At 42.0% G+C, this 17,802-nt stretch overlaps 1 protein-coding gene across 4 annotated transcripts in view; it reads left to right on the top strand.

Annotated features, from left to right (window-relative positions):
• The window catches only part of SEPTIN10 (septin 10), a 74,496-nt gene that overhangs the window by 12,758 nt on the left and 43,936 nt on the right, over positions 1-17,802 (top strand). The window contains exon 1 of one of the 4 annotated variants that reach the window (XM_053588123.1): positions 13,406-13,423. The exons of the other annotated variants lie outside the window; for them this stretch is intronic. The gene's annotated coding sequence lies outside the window, so the exon portion shown is untranslated. Of the gene's footprint in view, positions 1-13,405; positions 13,424-17,802 lie in introns of those variants that run through there. 4 annotated transcript variants of the gene reach the window in all.

Genomic DNA, 17,802 nt, shown 5'->3' with positions numbered 1-17,802 from the left:
GTTTCCTTGCCCTAATTTTCCTTTCACTTCCTCTTGCTCTTTAAGTTCTCGTGCCTGTGGACTAAGGGTTACAGGACCAGAAGGGTGAGAAGGTTGACGAGCAAAGAAGGGATGAAAGAAAGGAGGACCGAGTGATAAGAAAAAAAAGAAAGATAGAGAAAGGAGAGGGGGTGGGGATAAGGAATATTGACAAAAAGAAGAGAGGCACAGATAGAGGGAGATAGGGCAATATAGGTGTACAGTAGGGTACTTTGACACAACCTTAAAAAACTCCACCTTCTGGGGGTGCCCAGTTGGGTGGTTCCCTTGAGGTCAGCAGGTCTTTGCTAACCTGATCAGACACAGTACCCCACCTCCACCAAGTAGAGAGGAAAGACAAAAATGCTATAAATCAAACCAAAACAAGCAAACGGAAAACTTTACGGGGATAAAATTGGGTGAAAAACCAAATGATAGCAGTAGAAACACTAGCAAAAATGAAGTTGTAGTTATCAAAAAAAGGCAGCAATGGGAAATTATAATTAAACTAGAAAAATAGAGAGAGAAAAAGGGATCTGTATGGAAAAGATTGAAATTAAAAAACAAAAGAACGTCAACAACGTCAAAATAAACCAAAAAAAAAAGAAAAAAATACACAACCAAAAACAAAGCAGTTTGTATATGTTATTGAATATTGTCTGGGCAACACGTGGTCTTCTGGGGTATGAGATGTTAGTCACAGTTCTGATACGACTGGAGGCTGCTGATTTCTCAAACCCCAGCAGGTAGATACCCTAAATCTCTCTTCAGCCCACTTAAAAGGTACTTTGAACTTATAAACTTGCTGAGCAGAAGCTTTCCCAGCTTTCTCGCTGGAATCACTGCTGAAGTGGCTATCCACTTACCCAGTGTGCCAAAACTGGTCTCACTCTGCCCCTGAGGGTTAGGGCTGCAAGGCGGCTCAGACCCCACCCTTAGGCTACTTGGTTGCTGGGTTACCAGCTCCCACCCGTTTCTAGCTCTGCGACCCTGAGGGCGGAGCTTGCCGGGGCAGATCACTAACAATGGTTCCGTGTGACCCACCGCCAAACACTATTAGCTCTGTCTGGCTTAGCGGCTCAGACTGGGGCCCTAGACAACGGCCAAAGTTCTCCGCACTCCCGCTCAGGCCTTCCCCAAGGCGGTTCAACTCAGTGCCAAGTCCAAGGACATCAAAACAGTTCACAGGTAAGTCCTTTCTGGTTTGCAGTCTCGCTGCTACTGAACTTACAGTTGTGGGCGGGTTTAGACGGATTGAACACACGCGACCACTTGCCGGTTTTCCACTGTTTTAGTCCTCCTCTTGGGGTCCAGAAGTCTCTCGCTGACTCCCTGTATCCTCATAGGAGTGATGATAGGCAGTTCCCACCAGCCAGAGATGCCTGGAGTCCTATCTCCCCAGACTCACGGTGCCCAGATGCAAGGAAGCTGTTACTCGGCTGCCATCTTGCTCCGCCTCGGCAGGTCTATTTTTAGATCTCTAAGTGTTCTCCAGACATCTTTTCAAAAGGAACATATTAGTTTGCATTCCCACCAGCAGCGTAGAAGGTGTTCCCTTTTCTCCACATCCATGCTAACATCTCTGGTCTTGGGATTTTGGGATATCGGCTAATCTTACTGGGGTTAGGTGATATCTCAAAGTAGTTTTGATTTGCATTTCTCTGATGATTAAGGATGATGAGCTTTTTTTCATGTGTTTGTAGATCGTGCGCCTGTCTTCTTCAGAGAAGTTTCTCTTCAAGTCCCTTGCCCACCCTGAGATGGGATCACTTGTTCTTTTTTTGCTTATACATTTGAGTTCTCTGTGGATTCTGGTTGTTAAACCTTTGTCGGAGACATAATCTACAAATATCTTCTCCCATTCTGAGGGCTGTTTGCTTGCTTTACTTACTGTGTTCTTGGCTGTGCAGAAGCTTTTTAGTTTGATCAGGTCACAGTAGTGTATTTTTGATGCTGCTTCAATTGCCCAGGGGGGTGGTCCTCATAAAATATTTGCCCAGGCCGATTTCTTCAAGAGTTTTCCCTGCATTTTATTCTAGTATTTTTATAGTTTTATGTCTTAAGTTTAAATCTTTAATCCAGTGAGAGTCTATCTTAGTTAAAGGTGAAAGGTGTGGGTCCACTTTCAGTCTTTTACAGGTTGCCAGCCAGTTCACCCAGCACCATTTGTTAAATAGGGAATCTTTTCCCCACTGAATGTTTTTAATTGGCTTGTCAAAGATCAAATAATGGTAAGTAGCTGGGTTCATCTCTTGGTTCTCTATTCTGTTCCAGACATCTACCTCTCTGTTTTTGTGCCAGTACCATGTTGTTTTGATCACTATTGATTTATAGTATAGTCCGAGGTCTGGTAGTGTAATTCCTCCTGCTTTGTTTTTATTTCTGAGTAATGTTTTGGCTATTCGAGGTTTTTTCTGATTCCATATAAAATAGAGTATTATTTTTTCAAGATCTTTGTAGTATGACAAAGCTCCGTATGACAGTGGAGCTTTAATAGGGATTGCATTAAAATTGTATATTGCTTTGGGTAATGTGGACATTTTAACAATGTTGATTCTTCCCAGCCATGAGCATGGTATGTTTTTCCATTTGTTAACATCTTCAGCTATTTCTTTTCTTAGAGTTTCATAGTTCTCTTTATAGAGATCTTCCACGTCCTTTGTTAGGTAAACTCTCAAATATTTCATCTTCTTTGGCATTACTGTGAACGGAATAGGGTCCTTGACTGTTTTTTCAACTTGACTATTGTTGGTATATATAAAGTCTACATATTTGTGATTGTTGATTTTGTAACCTGAGATGCTGCTGTATTCTTGGTCACTTCTAAGAGTTTCATAGTAGAGTCCCTAGTATTTTCCAGATATACAATCATGTCATCTGGGAACAGTGAAAGTTTGATCTCTTCTGACCCTATATGGATACCCTTGATAGCCTTTTCTTGCTTAATTGCGATGGCTAAGACTTCCATTACAATGTTAAGAAGCAGTGGAGACAATGGGCAACCTTGCGTGGTTCCTGATCTGAGTGGAAATGATTTCAATTTAACTCCATTCAATACAATATTGGCTGTGAGTTTCCTGTAGATGGCCTCTATCAGTTTAAGAAATGTCCCTTCTATACCAATTTTCTTACGTGTTCTGATCATGAAACGATGCTGGATATTATCAAAAGCTTTTTCTTTTTTTTTTTTTTGTAGAGACAGAGTCTCACTTTAGGGCCCTCGGTAGAGTGCTGTGGCATCACACAGCTCACAGCAACCTCCAACTCCTGGGCTTAAGCCATTCTCTTGCCTCAGCCTCCCGAGTAGCTGGGACTACAGGCGCCTGCCACAACGCCCAGCTAGTTTTTGGTTGCAGTTCGGCCAGGGCCGGGTTTGAACCTGCCACCCTCGGTATATGGGGCCCGTGCCTTACCGACTGAGCCACAGGCGCCGCCCATCAAAAGCTTTTTCTGCCTCAATTGAGAGAATCATATAGTCTTTGTTTTTTAATTTGTTTATGTGCTGAATTATATTTATAGATTTATGTATATTGAAGCAGCCTTGAGACCCTGGGATAAAACCCACTTGGTCATGGTGTATAATTTGTTTGATGTGTTGCTGGATTCTGTTTGTTAGGATCTTGTTGAATATTTTTGCATCAATATTCATTAGTGATATTGGTCTATAATTTTATTTCCTTGTTGGGTCTTTTACTGGTTTGGGTATCAAGGTGATGTTTGCTTCATAGAATGTGTTGGGTGGGTGGTATTCCTTCTTTTTCTATATTTTGGAAAAGGTTAAGTAATACAGGTACTAGTTCCTCTTTAAAGGTTTGGTAGAATTCTGACGTGACGCCATCTCGTCCTGGGCTTTTCTTTTTAGGGAGATTTTGTATAGTTGATGCTATTTCAGAACTTGATATAGGTCTATTCAGCATTTCCACTTGATTCTGGCTAAGTCTTGGAAGGTGGCATGCTTCCAAGTATTGGTGAATTTCCTTCAGATTTTCATATTTCTGAGAATAAAGTTTCTTATAATATTCATTGAGGATTTTTTGAATTTCCGAGGAGTCCTTTATCTCATCTTTATCATTTGTGATAGATGAAATTAGAGATTTTACTCTTTTTTTTTTTTCCTGATTAGGTTAGCCAAAGTTGTTTTTTTTTGTTTTTTTATTGACCTTTTCAAAAAACCAACTTTTTGATTTATTGATCTGTTGTATAATCCTTTTTTTTTCAATTTCATTTAATTCTGCTCTAATTTTGGTTATTTTCTTCTGCTGGGTTTGGGATTGGAATGTTCTTCCTTTTCCAGTTGTTTTGTTCTTCTTTTTGAGCTATTTCTAGCTTACAGCAAATTTGATAAAGTATATTTTTGTGAGTGAAATTTATAACATTTATTTTTTTCTCTACTTCATTTCTACAGAATTTAAGAACTATTGAGTATTCTTAGTTTATGGCAAGTAATAGGAACATAAGTTCAACAAAATCAGCTTTCTTTGTTTATAACAGGACACACTTAGAGATGCTGGTTATTTTACCAAGACTTTTATCTGTAATGATATATTTTCAGATATGCCCAAACAGCTTTAGGAATTAAAGTTAACTTTATAGAGCCCACAGAAGCTCTTTAAGACAAACCTAGCATGATGCCTTGTCTGTAACATTTCCTGATCTGTGATAATAAGTGAAGTTAAGTCACTTTTGATGGGTCTGGACTATCCAAGGCAATGAAGGTTGTGATTAGAGTTTTACCTGGAGAAGTCCTGAGTCCTGCATGTTCTGGGACAAGGCCAGCTGTCTAAGCATGATGGCACTCAGGCTTGTGTTGGAGCTTCTATTGTGAGAAGCATTATTATGTTCTCTCAGTAATGTGAAGTAACTGTACTGGGAATTCTAGAATTTCTAGATTTCCTTCAGACTACTTTTGCAAACACTAAAAGATTTTAAACTATGGAATGAACAAATTACTGGGGGAACATTTTAAAAATTATGTGTTGAGACTAGAAAAGGAAAATCAAGTCAAAGAGTGCCTGAAAGATTTCTGAAATGCAGCCTTGAGGAGGAAAGGAAGGAGAGGGAACGTGAACCGGCTTTAGGTCTTCACTTTACTTTGTGCTAGAGGGGAAGGTGCTTGGAGACACAAGTAAGAACGAGTGTAATGTGAACATGAGAGCTAAGGCTGTAGGACCTCTTTTGGGGTGAGGGACAGAGATATTCCCTCTCAGCCATATTACATTTATGGCTGCACAAATATTTTTCCATTTAAAGAATCGTAATTACTCTGATATGTAGTCCTGAGACAACTGATGGATATAAAATAAGATACATGGAAATTTAATAGAGATTACATAGTAATCATTTAGGATGTAGTCCAGAGATGTTCATTACCAGAAGTAGAAACTAAATAGGAGGCACAGGGCTGTTTTCTGGGATGTCAGACCTGAGTAGTATAATTGAAATATGAATTTTAAAAATACCATAAGTTGAAAAACAAAATGTACATTGTGAGGAATAAAGAGGGGTTAAGGTTAGGGAGAGGAGATACCTCACTTATTTCAAAGGTGTGGATGAGAGAGGGACCTGGAGGACAGTAGACTGGCTTGGCCTCACAGGTCTGTACCAGGTAGGGTGGGCCTCCCCCATCCTCCATGCTAGTTTCAGGCAGCCCTGGGTCACATGACCCGGGGGACTTACCAAAGATGGGAGAACTGTGAGCATCTTCTGATCTCTGTCTTGTCCCCTCTTAACAACCAGATCAAGTTTACCCTACCCTCTGGGTGCGCCATATTTATGGGGACAACAAGGAGTCCTGTTCTAATTACAGATCATGAGGTATGGAAAGATGTCATAAACCTGAAATATCTTAAATGATGTATAGAAAAGGGTTATAAATGCTAAATATGAGGTAGGGAGTGTATTGATGGATACCTTAAATGATGTATAGAAAGAGGTCGTAAACATGAAATACAAGGTATGGGTTGTATTGATATCTTAAATGTTCTGTTGGGTGGTCTGCACTCTAGTTTTTCAGATAGGTAGAAGTTGTGTGCAGTGCCTATATATTATGCTTAATTGGGCATACACTATTTAGCAGGGACATTACTTTGAGGTATGAATTAGGCCAAAATTGCTTGAAATGATTTATGAAAATGAAAGTAAAAAGATGTCTTTGTTCTAAAGGAGCATTTCAAGAGGAATGTTTGACCCAGGCAATCCTGTGTATATAGATGAGAAATTGTCCTATTCAACAGATGTGTAGCTAGTACCACTCAATCAAAGGGCAGTGGTTCAGGGTTATAGAAGCGGATATTGAGTCTGTGCCCACCTCCACCATAATCCTCAGCATTTTCCCATGTATGATGGATAAAATCCCCTTTGTAGAAAGTCATTTTCTCATTTTGTAAAAGTATAGGTAACTCTGGGCAGGTTAATCAGTGAGTGACTTTCCTAACACCTAGTGAGATCTTAGGATCAAGAAAGTATGATGACTTTTCTTCGGGTGAGCACAGGTAGAGTAGTTTTGATTTAGGGTGAGGAGTAGAGGGGAGGAGGATTACAGAAAGGGAGTTAATCTTTGTAAATGTAAACTTTGGTAAATGTAAATGTAAACTTTGCCTGTTTCAAGATTTATCTTGAGCATTATTTCTAAAACATTTTTCATTATTTTGCCCCTTTCAGACAAAAATTAAACTGAAATCAAATTTAACTAGTTAATAAAAAACTTAATATTAATTAAATTGATTAGCCTGAATAATTTAAGTTCTTCCTAATAGAAGGAAATCAATATAAAAGAATAAAATTTTTTTCCCATAGGGTTGAGTTTGGGAGGACACAAAACATTGACTTTTTATACCCTCCAAGAACCATTTTCTGCTCCTTTTGGAAGGTGGAGGTAATACAGGTATTGTTCCCATTGAGAATGAATGATCTATAGTTAGCCAGTCTAGAAACAGGGCAACAAATGTCCTTTCTTCTGCATTTTCTCCTAGACTAGAAAACACTCCGACCATAGATATTCAGTTCATTATAGGCTGAACAGGCATTTGCAAACCTAGTCAGGACCTTAACTGTCCATGTGCGTGATGCTGTTTCTATGGAAACTTTATTCTAAGTCTAAGCAGCTTACTAATATGAACTTTTGGCAAATATAACTTACGTGATTACAGTTCAGGCTAGCTTAAAATAAGTAGAATGAAAGCATTAGAGTTCTAGTAATCTCTAAAGAGCTTTGCAAATAATAAAGTACTCAAGATATATTTTCCTATGGATTTGTCCTTGTGGCTCTAACAATGTCCACTGCGGTAATTGAACACTACCTGTTGCTGAAGTGCTTTTATCATGGCGAGTTACTTGCATTATTACATTTTATCTTCCCAATGCATGAGCTGAGTACTGTTATCTCCATTTTCTTGGATGAGAGTCAACTTTTATCAAATTTAGTTGAACAGAGTAGTATCTCTTGTTTGTAGGCATTGTCATTGTGCCTCCTTGTCCCAGGCAGCCTTGGCAGGTCCTTCGTGCTCTTGTGTTCTGCAGGTCTTGCCACTATCAGCTAATTCTAACAGTCTTCCTAAGCCAGACGTTATCAGCTAATCAGTCTTCCTAAGCCAGACGTTTATACTGATGTCATGTTCGCTCTTCTCCACTGTGACACAGGCACTGGGATGATTTCTAGGGGCTCTCTGTTTTGGTAGAAGATAGAGTGCTTGTCATATAGCAACAGAGATCTTGTTGTATAGAAAAGAAATGTAATTGAGTTTCCACATAGCTATGAGAGCCAGAAGAACCGAAAACAGCATTATAGTTTGAACTACTGGAGAAAATGCTTTTTTGTTCTGTATTTGCATATTTTACTGTGTCCTTTTTTTTTTTAAGAGACAGAGTTTCACTTTATCGCCCTTGGTAGAGTGCCATGGCGTAACACTCACAGCAACCTCTAACTCCTGGGCTTAGGCGATTCTCTTGCCTCAGCCTCCCGAGTAGCTGGGACCACAAGTGCCCACCACAACACCTGGCTAAATTTTGTTGCAGTTTGGCCGGGGCTGGGTTTGAACCTGCCACCCTCGGTATATGGGACTAGCACCCTACCCACGGAGCAACAGGCGCCACCCTGTGTATTTTCTTTTATATTGTTTACAAATAATTAACACATATTTTTTAATTTTTAACTTTTTGATATTTTCTTCTTCTTTTCTTTTTTGGAATAGTCTCACTCTGTTGCCCTGGTTAGAGTACCATGGCATCATGCTCACTGCAACTTCAAATTCCTGGGCTCAAGTGATTCTCCTGTCTCAGCCTCCCAAGTAGCTGGGACTACAGGTGCCTGCCACAAGGCCTAATTTTTCTGTTTTTAGTAGGGATGGGTTCACCCACCTTGGCCTCCCAGAGTGCTAGAATTATAGGCAAGAGCAACTGTACCTGGCCTAATTATAGGTATGTTATCTTAATCATTTAGTTTGTCCTCAGATATTCTAGTTAGCTTTTTGTTAGCTATTACTTTCCCATGTATTGATTACTTACCTTTCAGCCAGAAAATTTTGTTATACTTTGATGAATAGCTTTTTAATTAAAGTATAATTTATGTACAATAAAATATCCTTTTTAGAGTAAAGTTTTGTAAGTTTTAATGAATGCATATAGTTGTGTAACCGCAATCAAGCTATAGACCAGTTCTGTGAACTCCTGAACTCCCTTGTGGTTTTTATAGTCAGCCTCCCCTCCCACCCCTGCTGGCAGCCCCTGACCAGTCTTCTGCCTCTGTTGTTTTGCCTGTCCTGTGTATGGAATTAACCTTTGAGATAGTAGGCTTTGGGCTGGCTTCTTTTGCTCAATTATTGCTTCCAGATTCATCCATATTGTTGCGGCTGTCTTCTTTGTTGCTGAATGGTGTTCCGTTGTATCAATATGCCACAATTTTGTTTACTCATCCTTTCTTCACTTAAAAGAACATTTGGCTCTTTCCAGCTTTTGGCAATCATGAATGAGGCTGCCATACACGTTCACCCACAGGTTTTTATGTGAATATAAGTTTTCATTTTACTTGGGTCGTTGTCTAGGAGTAGGATTAGTGTGTAGTATAAAAAATGTGTTTGTTTAACTTAGTAAGAAACCACCAAACTGTTTTCTAAAATGGCTGTACCATCTTGCCTGACCAGTAATGAATATGAGTTCATGTTGCTCTGTATTCTTGCTAGTTAGTACTTGACATTGTCAGTTTTTTTTGTTTGTTTGTTAGCCATTCTGGCAAGTGTGTAGTGGTGTTTCATTGTGGTTTTAGTTGGCACTTCTCTAATGACTAATGATGCTGTAATGATGGTCATATGCTTACCAACCACTTGTGTCTCTCTACAGCACCCTCCCTGGCCCTTACACATAAGCCTCCGTGGGCTTTAGCAACAGCAAGCTCACTAGTTTTCCAACCATACCGGCATACTTGCATCGTTTGTGTATGCTGACTCCTCTACACTGACTCCTCTGCTGTTTTTTCTGTATTTACTAGGAAAATCCTATTTTTCCATCAAATCTCAGCTCAAGCCTTTTCTTGGCAATGCCTTCTCTAACAGTGCAGAGATTATTATAAGAGGTCAAAGACTGAAAATAAAAGATTATTACAAAACGTGAATGAAAGGAAATGGAGTGCAGGTTCTGCTTGGGCAATGTTGGCCTTTATTTCCACCCGAGTGCAGGTGAACTGAGTTTGAGAAGGAAGTCAGCATGTGGGTTAAGGTGGATGGGAGTTTAAAAGATCAGAGGTGTAGGGATTGGCACATTTACTCTTTATTGGGTGGGACATTCATGTACTCATTTCTTCCTGGATGGGTCGGTTCTATTTGACTTTTCATCCCAGTCTTTTTAGTCTGTTATGAGGAGGGGGGGATGATAGGTGTGGTATCTCTTTGATTGCTTTCTTCAGGATGAGGGACAACATTGGCTGCCTGTAAGGAAAATGGGAGGGGGACGGGAGTGATGTTTACAGGAACACTCTTGGGTTTTCAGCCCGAACTGGTTGATACCCATGTAGGGTGAGGATATGAGTGTTTTTTTTGGGGGTGACTGCCTGGTCAATTAATTGGGAGATGAGGCAGAGGATTATTGGTATGAAACTGAGAATGTGAAAGAACATAATTAGTGGCCTAAAACAGGAAATAACTAAAGAGGCCAGGAATTAAATAAAGACCAGGGATTCAGTGATTCAAGATCCGTTTGTCTCTGATTCGTTTGTGGAGTTCCTTTCCTTTCCCATGATTCTTCGTGACTGGTTAACAAAGAAGCAACATTCTTCTCCCCCAAAATTACATGTACCTCCTTTTCCTGCTGTAATTAAAGTTGTGGCGATTTTGGAGTACTATTGCAGCTAAAGAATTACTTTTGGATTGTAGGGTGACAGAAGAGTCTATTACTCTTTCCATGTCTTCGTTAAGTTCTAGGGAAAGATGGTGGTAAAAATGAGTTGATGTATTAATGTCTCCAGTGTCTGTGCCAATTTCAGCCACTATGCCTGCTCCAAATAGTACAGGGAGGATAATGTCTCTTTTTTTTCTGGGAGTAGAGGGATGTGCCAGGGCCTGAGTTAGGGAGGAGTCATTCACAAAGGAAACTTGGGAGGTGAGGACAACTTGGGTGCAAAGACCAGAATGATTAGCATGCAGGCACCAATAGAAGGAATGGCTGCAGAAGAAGAATATTCCCAGAGGGGTACAGTGGGAAGCAGATAAGGGAAAAGTTGAGTTGAAGGAACAGATACCAGGCTTTATAAAGCCTACAGAGTCTCCTGTACCAGCGAGATTGAATCAGGTTAAATTGAGGGAGGCTAGGGCTGGAAAGTCCGTAGTTATGAGGCCAAACAGAGCTGTGTTATTTTCTGCTGGAATGGAAGAGTTGTATGTGTCAGGCACGGGTATGGGATTGAAAAGATTTAGGTATAGAGAAAGGCACATCCCCATCCTGAGGGGGAGAGGAGCGAGTTAAGAGTGCAGGGCCGCTGAGAAGGAGGTGTTTAAAAGCCGGTGGAAATCGTCAGGGTTGCTTGTAATCTTGAAAGGATATCCCTACCTAGTAGGGGGATGCTGTATGAAGGAATAATAAGGAATAAACGTGAGAAAGAGTGTCCAGAGAGTGAGCACCACAAGGGTGGAGTAGCCTGAGGGCGTAGTAGATTATGTCAGTTCCCACCACCAAGATCTCTGTTTGTTTTAGAGGACCTTTATAAGACGACAACATGGAAAAAGTCCCTATGTCTATCAGAAAAGATATGTCAAATGGTCTATAAAACCAGTGTATGGTGCCCATGATTGCATTAATTTACACAGCTATGATTTAATAAAAAAAAAAAAAAAAAGAAAAGAGATTGGCTTACCTTCCACTATCAAAAATACCTAGAGTTTAGGCCAGGGAGCATCCTGATTTTCTGGGGATCATCACTATTCAGCAGGTGGGCCCAGGAGGTTGGAAATTCTGCTAGGTCCTGGGAGTGGCTTCGGACCTGGGAAGTCAGACTTCCAGTGAGGACCTCGGCAGGGTGGGCATGGTTTGAGGGGAGAGTTTGGATTTGGGTACTGCTTTGCCCAGATTGCAGTGTCTGGGCCTATTGCATTTAAAACAAGGTGGCAGGGGATTCTGGAGTGCCCTGAGGAGTTTTGTTTAATGGTGGAAGCCAGTAACTGGAGCTCTGAGAGGCAGGGCTGCTTAGAGGCCTCTTCTCGGTTATTGAAGACCTTAATGAGATCTCGCTGGGGTGTTTGAGGGCCCTGGGGGGATTTTTGGAGTTTTTTTTGGATATTGGGTGCAGACCGAGAGATAAAATGCTTGTTAGTAATGAGTCTGCCCTCCTTGCTCTCTGGCGATAGGGTTGTATTGTGATAGAGAGCTTCACTGAGACAGGCTGAAAACTGGGCAGGATTTTCATCCTGCTTTTGGGTTATTTCTTTTAATTTATCATAATTGACAGCCTTATGGGCTGCCTTTTTAGTTCCTCTAAGAGACATTGGACCATGTGGTTACAGAAGCAGACCCCAGGAGGTATTCCAATCGGGGTCCTCCTGGGGAATGGCTCTAGCGCTTTCTGGCAGGATCTGGTCTATCCTGCATAGGTCTTCTGCATGAATCCGGGCCTGGGTCCAGACCTGCTCTCTCTCCTCTGAAGTTAGGGTGGAGGTGAGAATGGCATATAAATCATGCGACGTTAGATCATACGATTGGGTTAGATATCTAAATTCTTGAGAGTATTTTGTGGATCTGTAGAGAACAAACTTAGTCTCTGACTTACGTGGGACAGGTCTGAGCGAGAAAAAGGGACATGAACCCTGGCGATGCTGTCCATTCCTGCAACCGCCTGGAGTGGGTATAGAGGTAGTGGCGGTCTGGAAATGGAAGGCCCAAAGGTGTGGCTGGATCTAGTATGGAGTGTGGACGTTAGGTCTGCCATGTTTCTTTTCTCTTCCGGTTCCACCATCTTTTCTCTCTCTACCACGTGCAATGGAAGGTGGGTGGGGGGCAGTGGAGAGAGAGGGCATGAGGTGGAATTCTGTGGGTAAGAATGAAGTTGTGGGGGCTGTGGAGGGGCAGAAGGGGGGAGGTTGTTTGTCTGCTAGGTTGAAAGAAGACAATGGAAATTCAGATGGGTCTGGGGAAGCCAGTTTGACCCATGCAAGAAAAATCTGAGATGGTTCACGAGACAAACACAGAGAAGGAATGTTTTGGAGGAGGAGAAAGGCTTGGATGTGGGCCATCTCTGACCATTTGCCTAATTTCTGACAAGAATTATTGAGATCAGTAAGGATCGAGAAGTCAAAGGTGCCATTTTCAGGCTATTGGGAGACGTTGTCTAGTTTGTACACAGGCCAAGCAGTATTACAGAAAAAGATGAGGTGTTTAGGTTTAAGGTCAGGCTAGAGCCGTGGAGGCTTGAGGTGAGTTAAAAGGCAACTTAGGCGGCACCTGTGGCTCAGTCGGTAGGGCGCTGGCCCCATATACCGAGGGTGGCGGGTTCAAACCCGGCCCCGGCCGAACTGCAACCAGAAAATGGCTGGGCGTTGTGGTGGGCACCTGTAGTCCCAGCTACTCGGGAGGCTGAGGCAAGAGAATCGCTTAAGCCCAGGAGTTGGAGGTTGCTGTGAGCTGTGTGAGGCCATGGCACTCTACCGAGGGCCATAAAGTGAGACTGTCTCTACAGAAAAAAAAAAAAAAAGGCAACTTAAAGGTGAAGAAGGGGGAATCTGTGACTGAGCAGTTCCCATATCAGAAACTGGAGGTAAAAAAATAAATAAGGCTAAAGTGAGGATGTAAAGAGAACTTTGGAGGAGGGGCAGGTGGTCGAGCCTGGGCTCAGGAAGGTTACCAGGTCTCCGTGTCTGACCATTAACCAGCTGGAAGAAGAGTGGCCCAGGCCACTGGAGGGTGTCCCCACACACGGGGCATTGGATGGGTAAGTCTGACTCACTGGGGTTAGGCATGGACCACCGGAATTTTTTGGCCCAGAGTGGGGAAAGGGAAGAAAAGTTAGAAGAAGCTGAGAGATGGGCTCTCTATGGCTGCTTAAGAGGCCCAGGGATGGAGGGAGAGGGAAAGAGGAGTTAGGAGTGAGGACTAGGAAAGAAAAGTTTAAAAAGTTCAGAAAGGGATTCTAGACAAATGCTCACCTCACCATTAAATGGATGAATTTTGGGTGTGGGTTGGAGGGGTCCTCCTGTTTCCCTTCGTCTCTTCGGAACAAGAGTCCAGTCTAGTTGGGTCCCACGGAGTATATCTCAGCCCCCGGTTCTTGGCACTAAATGAGAGGTCAAAGACCGAAAATAAAAGATTATTCTGAAACATGAATGAAAGGAAATGGAGCACAGGTTCTGTGTGGGCAACTTTGGCCTTTATTCCCACCTGGGTGCAGGTGACTTGAGTTTGAGAAGGAAGTCAGCACATGGGTTAAGGTGGATGGGAATTTAAAAGGTCAGAGGCGTGGGGACTGGCACATGTACATCTTTACTGGGGGGACATTCATGTACTCATTTCTTCCTGAGTGGGTCAGTTCTATTTGACTGTCTCACATTATACCCTGAGTGTCTTGTCCAGGTTAATTGTATACAGGCCTTCCACCTGTACTAAAATTCAGGTTGCAAGGTATTGACTCATTTAGCTTGATCCACAATGACTGAGGACTGTTATTCTGAACTTAAAATGTGAGGCTTATTTAGTAGTGTTGTGTACCTTTGTGGAGTGAATGAAAAGCAAGGTATGTTGAAAGACTTCACAGTGATTCTTCAGTATTCTTTTCTTTCCTTTCTTTCTTTTTTAAAAGACAGAGTCTCACTTTATCGTCCTCGGTAGAGTGCTGTGGCATCACAGCTCACAGCAATCTCCAACTCCTGGGCTTAGGCGATTCTCCTGCCTCAGTCTCCCGAGTAGCTGGGACTACAGGCACCCGCCACAACGCCCAGCTATTTTTTTTTGCAGTTTGGCCAGGGTTGGGTTTGAACCCGTCACCTTCAGTATGTGGGGCCGGCGCCCTACCCACTGAGCCACAGGCACCGCCTGGTTCTTCAGTATTCTTCCCCCCCCCCCTAATTTTTATTATCAAGTCCTTTTAGTGAGTATTTTTCTGTCTTCCCCTCTTCTTCAGCTCTTCTTTCATTTGCCTATTTGATTGACTTTTCTGTCACCTAGCCTGCATGGAAGGTACTCCCCACTTCCAGGAATTCGAGCCATCTGCTTTTCTTTTCAGCAAGTTTTGGGATTTAGGTCCACAAGACACTCAGGGATGAAATTTGCTTGTGTCTTTTCTTAATCTACTTGTCTGTACATGCAGTTTCTGTGACTTGTTCTTCATTCTTTATCACGTCACATACTTTCCCCTCATTCTTTGCTCAAAGTTGTAGTCATAAAATCTGAGTTGAAAAGGACTTTAGAAGATCATTATCTTTGTTTCCCACTCTGCAGCATCTTGAAGGTTACTGTGCTGGGTAGCTGTGGGAACCCTTGGGGCTCCCAGCTTTACAGGAGCCCGTTCTGCTTTTAGACAGATCCATTCCTCCGGTCATTTCCCCTCATTGTGTCAGCATCGGCTTCTCCAGTCCAGTCACAGGGCCTGGTTTTTCCCTTGGGAGATTCATTTCTATAAGACAGACTATGTTTGAATATCCCTGGATCTTCTGGTGGTGCACAGACTAACAATGTCAGGAAAAAGTCAGGTTTCCTTGACTCTAGAATATTTTAAAACTTTATGTGTAAGACATGAAACCATAGAAGTACTTAAGAGAAAATCTCAGGGTCTGGAAAGATATTCTGAAATTTACATGTAAGGAAGAAGACCTGAAAAAGTCAGTGATAATTCAGGAACGGACATTTACAACTCACATGACAAGTAAGGAGTTATATCCAACAGCTCTTATTAGTAAAAGAAACAAAAGAATAATACCCTTATAGGCAAATGGGGGAAAAGCATCAACTGTTGATATATGAAAATGTACAGAAATGGCCAATAAGCTGAGAAAAATGTTCAGAATGTCAGAAGTCAAGGTGTCAGTTTTTGTCTGTCAAATTGACAAGAGTTTAAAAATTGCTAATACTCTGTATTGGTCAGTGTATAATGAAGTGGATATCTGCATATACTTACGATTTTGAGAAGTCTATATTTGATCTTGTACCCCATTGTTTTGACACATAATTGCTAAAATCCTTAAAATCCCCAAAGTAATATGCCTTTTTTATGCAAATGCTGACTGTTGGCTGGCAGCCCCTAGGAAACTTCAGGTCTGGGGCTGGTCACCAGAAAGACTTAGGCAGGATTAGAGGGTTGAAACTTCCAGCTCCATCCCCCCCACACCCCACCGCTCCCCAGGAATGCTGGGAGAGGGTAGCACAGCCTGACTGCAGGGGGTCAGAAGCTTCTGGGCTCAACATCCTTTCAGACCTTGTGCTATGTAGCTCTTCATCTGGCTGTTTACTTGTGTCCTTTAGAATGTCCGTTGTAATAAACTGGTAAACATACTTAAGGATTTCCCTGAGTTCTGTGAGCTGTTCTAACTAATTAATCAACCCTGAGGAGGGGATTGTGGGAAGCCTGATTAATAGCCAGTGTGTTGGACGTACAGGCAAACATAATCTGGGGCTTGCGATTAGCATCAGAAGTGGGGGGACAGTCTTATAATCTGGGGTTTGCGATTAGCATCAGAAGTGGGGGGACAGTCTTGGGGACTGAGCCCTCAACCTAAGGGATCCGAGGCTGTCTCCAGGTGGATAGTGTCGGAATTAAATTAGAGGACCCCCCTGCTGTCTACTACAAAAATGATTGCTTGCTTGGTGGGTGTTTCCCCCCACATTTGGTCACGGAAGTGTTCTGTGTTGTGTAAGAGCAGAGGAAAAAAAGACTAATATGTAAGCCTGTGCAGACTTTTTGAGGGGCAGTTTGGCAGTGTGTTTATACCTCGGACCAGGAATTACATTCTAGGAATTTATCAGATGCACAGAATGACTGATGTTTGTACAGGCATGTTGGTCAGAATCTCAGAAACAGACACTTAAGGGAAGCTGACAGGGTAAAAGATTTGGTGGTGATAGTGGGGTGCAATGCCTGTGAAGTTAGAGGGGGAGGAAAGCCTTCAGGCCCGGGAACTGGGCAGTGAGTGCTGCAGAGCACTGGGGATCTGACAGAGTTGGCCCAGCAGAGTGCCCTCATATCCCCCACCAGGTGCACTGTGCTCAGATCTCCCCTAGGACTGCCTGGATACTGCAGCTGGAGGCTGTCAGCCACATTCTTTGTAGGCACAGGACAAGTTGTTGCTTGAAGGGAGAATCTGAGGGGTACACTGCTTTGGCTGCCGTGAGAGGAAGTTGGTTATAGTGTTACTAAATGGCACAAATTAGAAACAGATTGTTGTTTCTTCTTTTATAGAAACACAAAAACTTAATTTTCTAATTAAGGGGAAGGAGTGATCTTAAAATAAAATCGTGTATGTATTTTAAGTAGCCATGTTGTGCTGAAAACTTCTGATAAACTTGGGACCCCTAACTGCTATGAAGAATTTTCCCATCTTGATGATCTTTTGAGACTAAAATAGTAATAGACTTCGCAGTTGTTGGAGGTATTGGTAAAATGGAGGTGATGTTTGATGGCATGGGACCACCCTAAGTCCCTCCGCCTGTCCTGCTCTGAGGCAGGCAGGCCGGCAGGCCGTGTACAGGAGGCTGCCACCTTATACTGTCAATCTTAGTGATGTCAATTAAATTCTTCCTTTTTTTGCTGGGTTGTAATTAGCATCCACTCTGTGTTAACTTGAATAACTTAGTGTTACTTGTTTTTAGGAAAATTTTATATCAGCACTGTTAACTTTATTTTAATGTTTCTTTTCTTTTCTTTTTAATCTTTTTTCCAGCCTCATGCAATGCTGGAATATATTTTAGTGTTTCTTTAACTTGAAGATTTTATCGAATAATTTTAAATAATGAGTCTTTGGGCTCCTTCAGTTATTATTGTTTCAAGCCAAAGACCCCTTTCCTCCTGAAACCCATAAAATAAACTCAGATAACAATTATTTTGACCACTCTACTTTTCATTCATTCATTCATTCTTTCTTTTTTTGGGGGGGGGGTGTTCTAAATAGGAAACATCTCTAGTAGAATTCTAGCCTATTATGTACTCTGTGCAAATCACTATGCTGAGGCCTGGGGTCTTAGGAGCAATAAAACATGGCCTTTGACCTTATGAATGCATCTCAGAGAAACAGGAGCTCATCACAAGCAGCCAAAATCTCTTTCCAAAGCAAAAGAGTAAGTGACTAACAAAATCCCAACCTATACTTTACCACATCATCAATT

The sequence above is a fragment of the Nycticebus coucang genome, chromosome 4 (assembly GCF_027406575.1).
Source record: "Nycticebus coucang isolate mNycCou1 chromosome 4, mNycCou1.pri, whole genome shotgun sequence".
NCBI classification, from domain to species: domain Eukaryota; kingdom Metazoa; phylum Chordata; class Mammalia; order Primates; family Lorisidae; genus Nycticebus; species Nycticebus coucang.
Note: the sequence above shows the minus strand (reverse complement) of the source record. Positions and strands in the feature narration are given on the sequence as shown.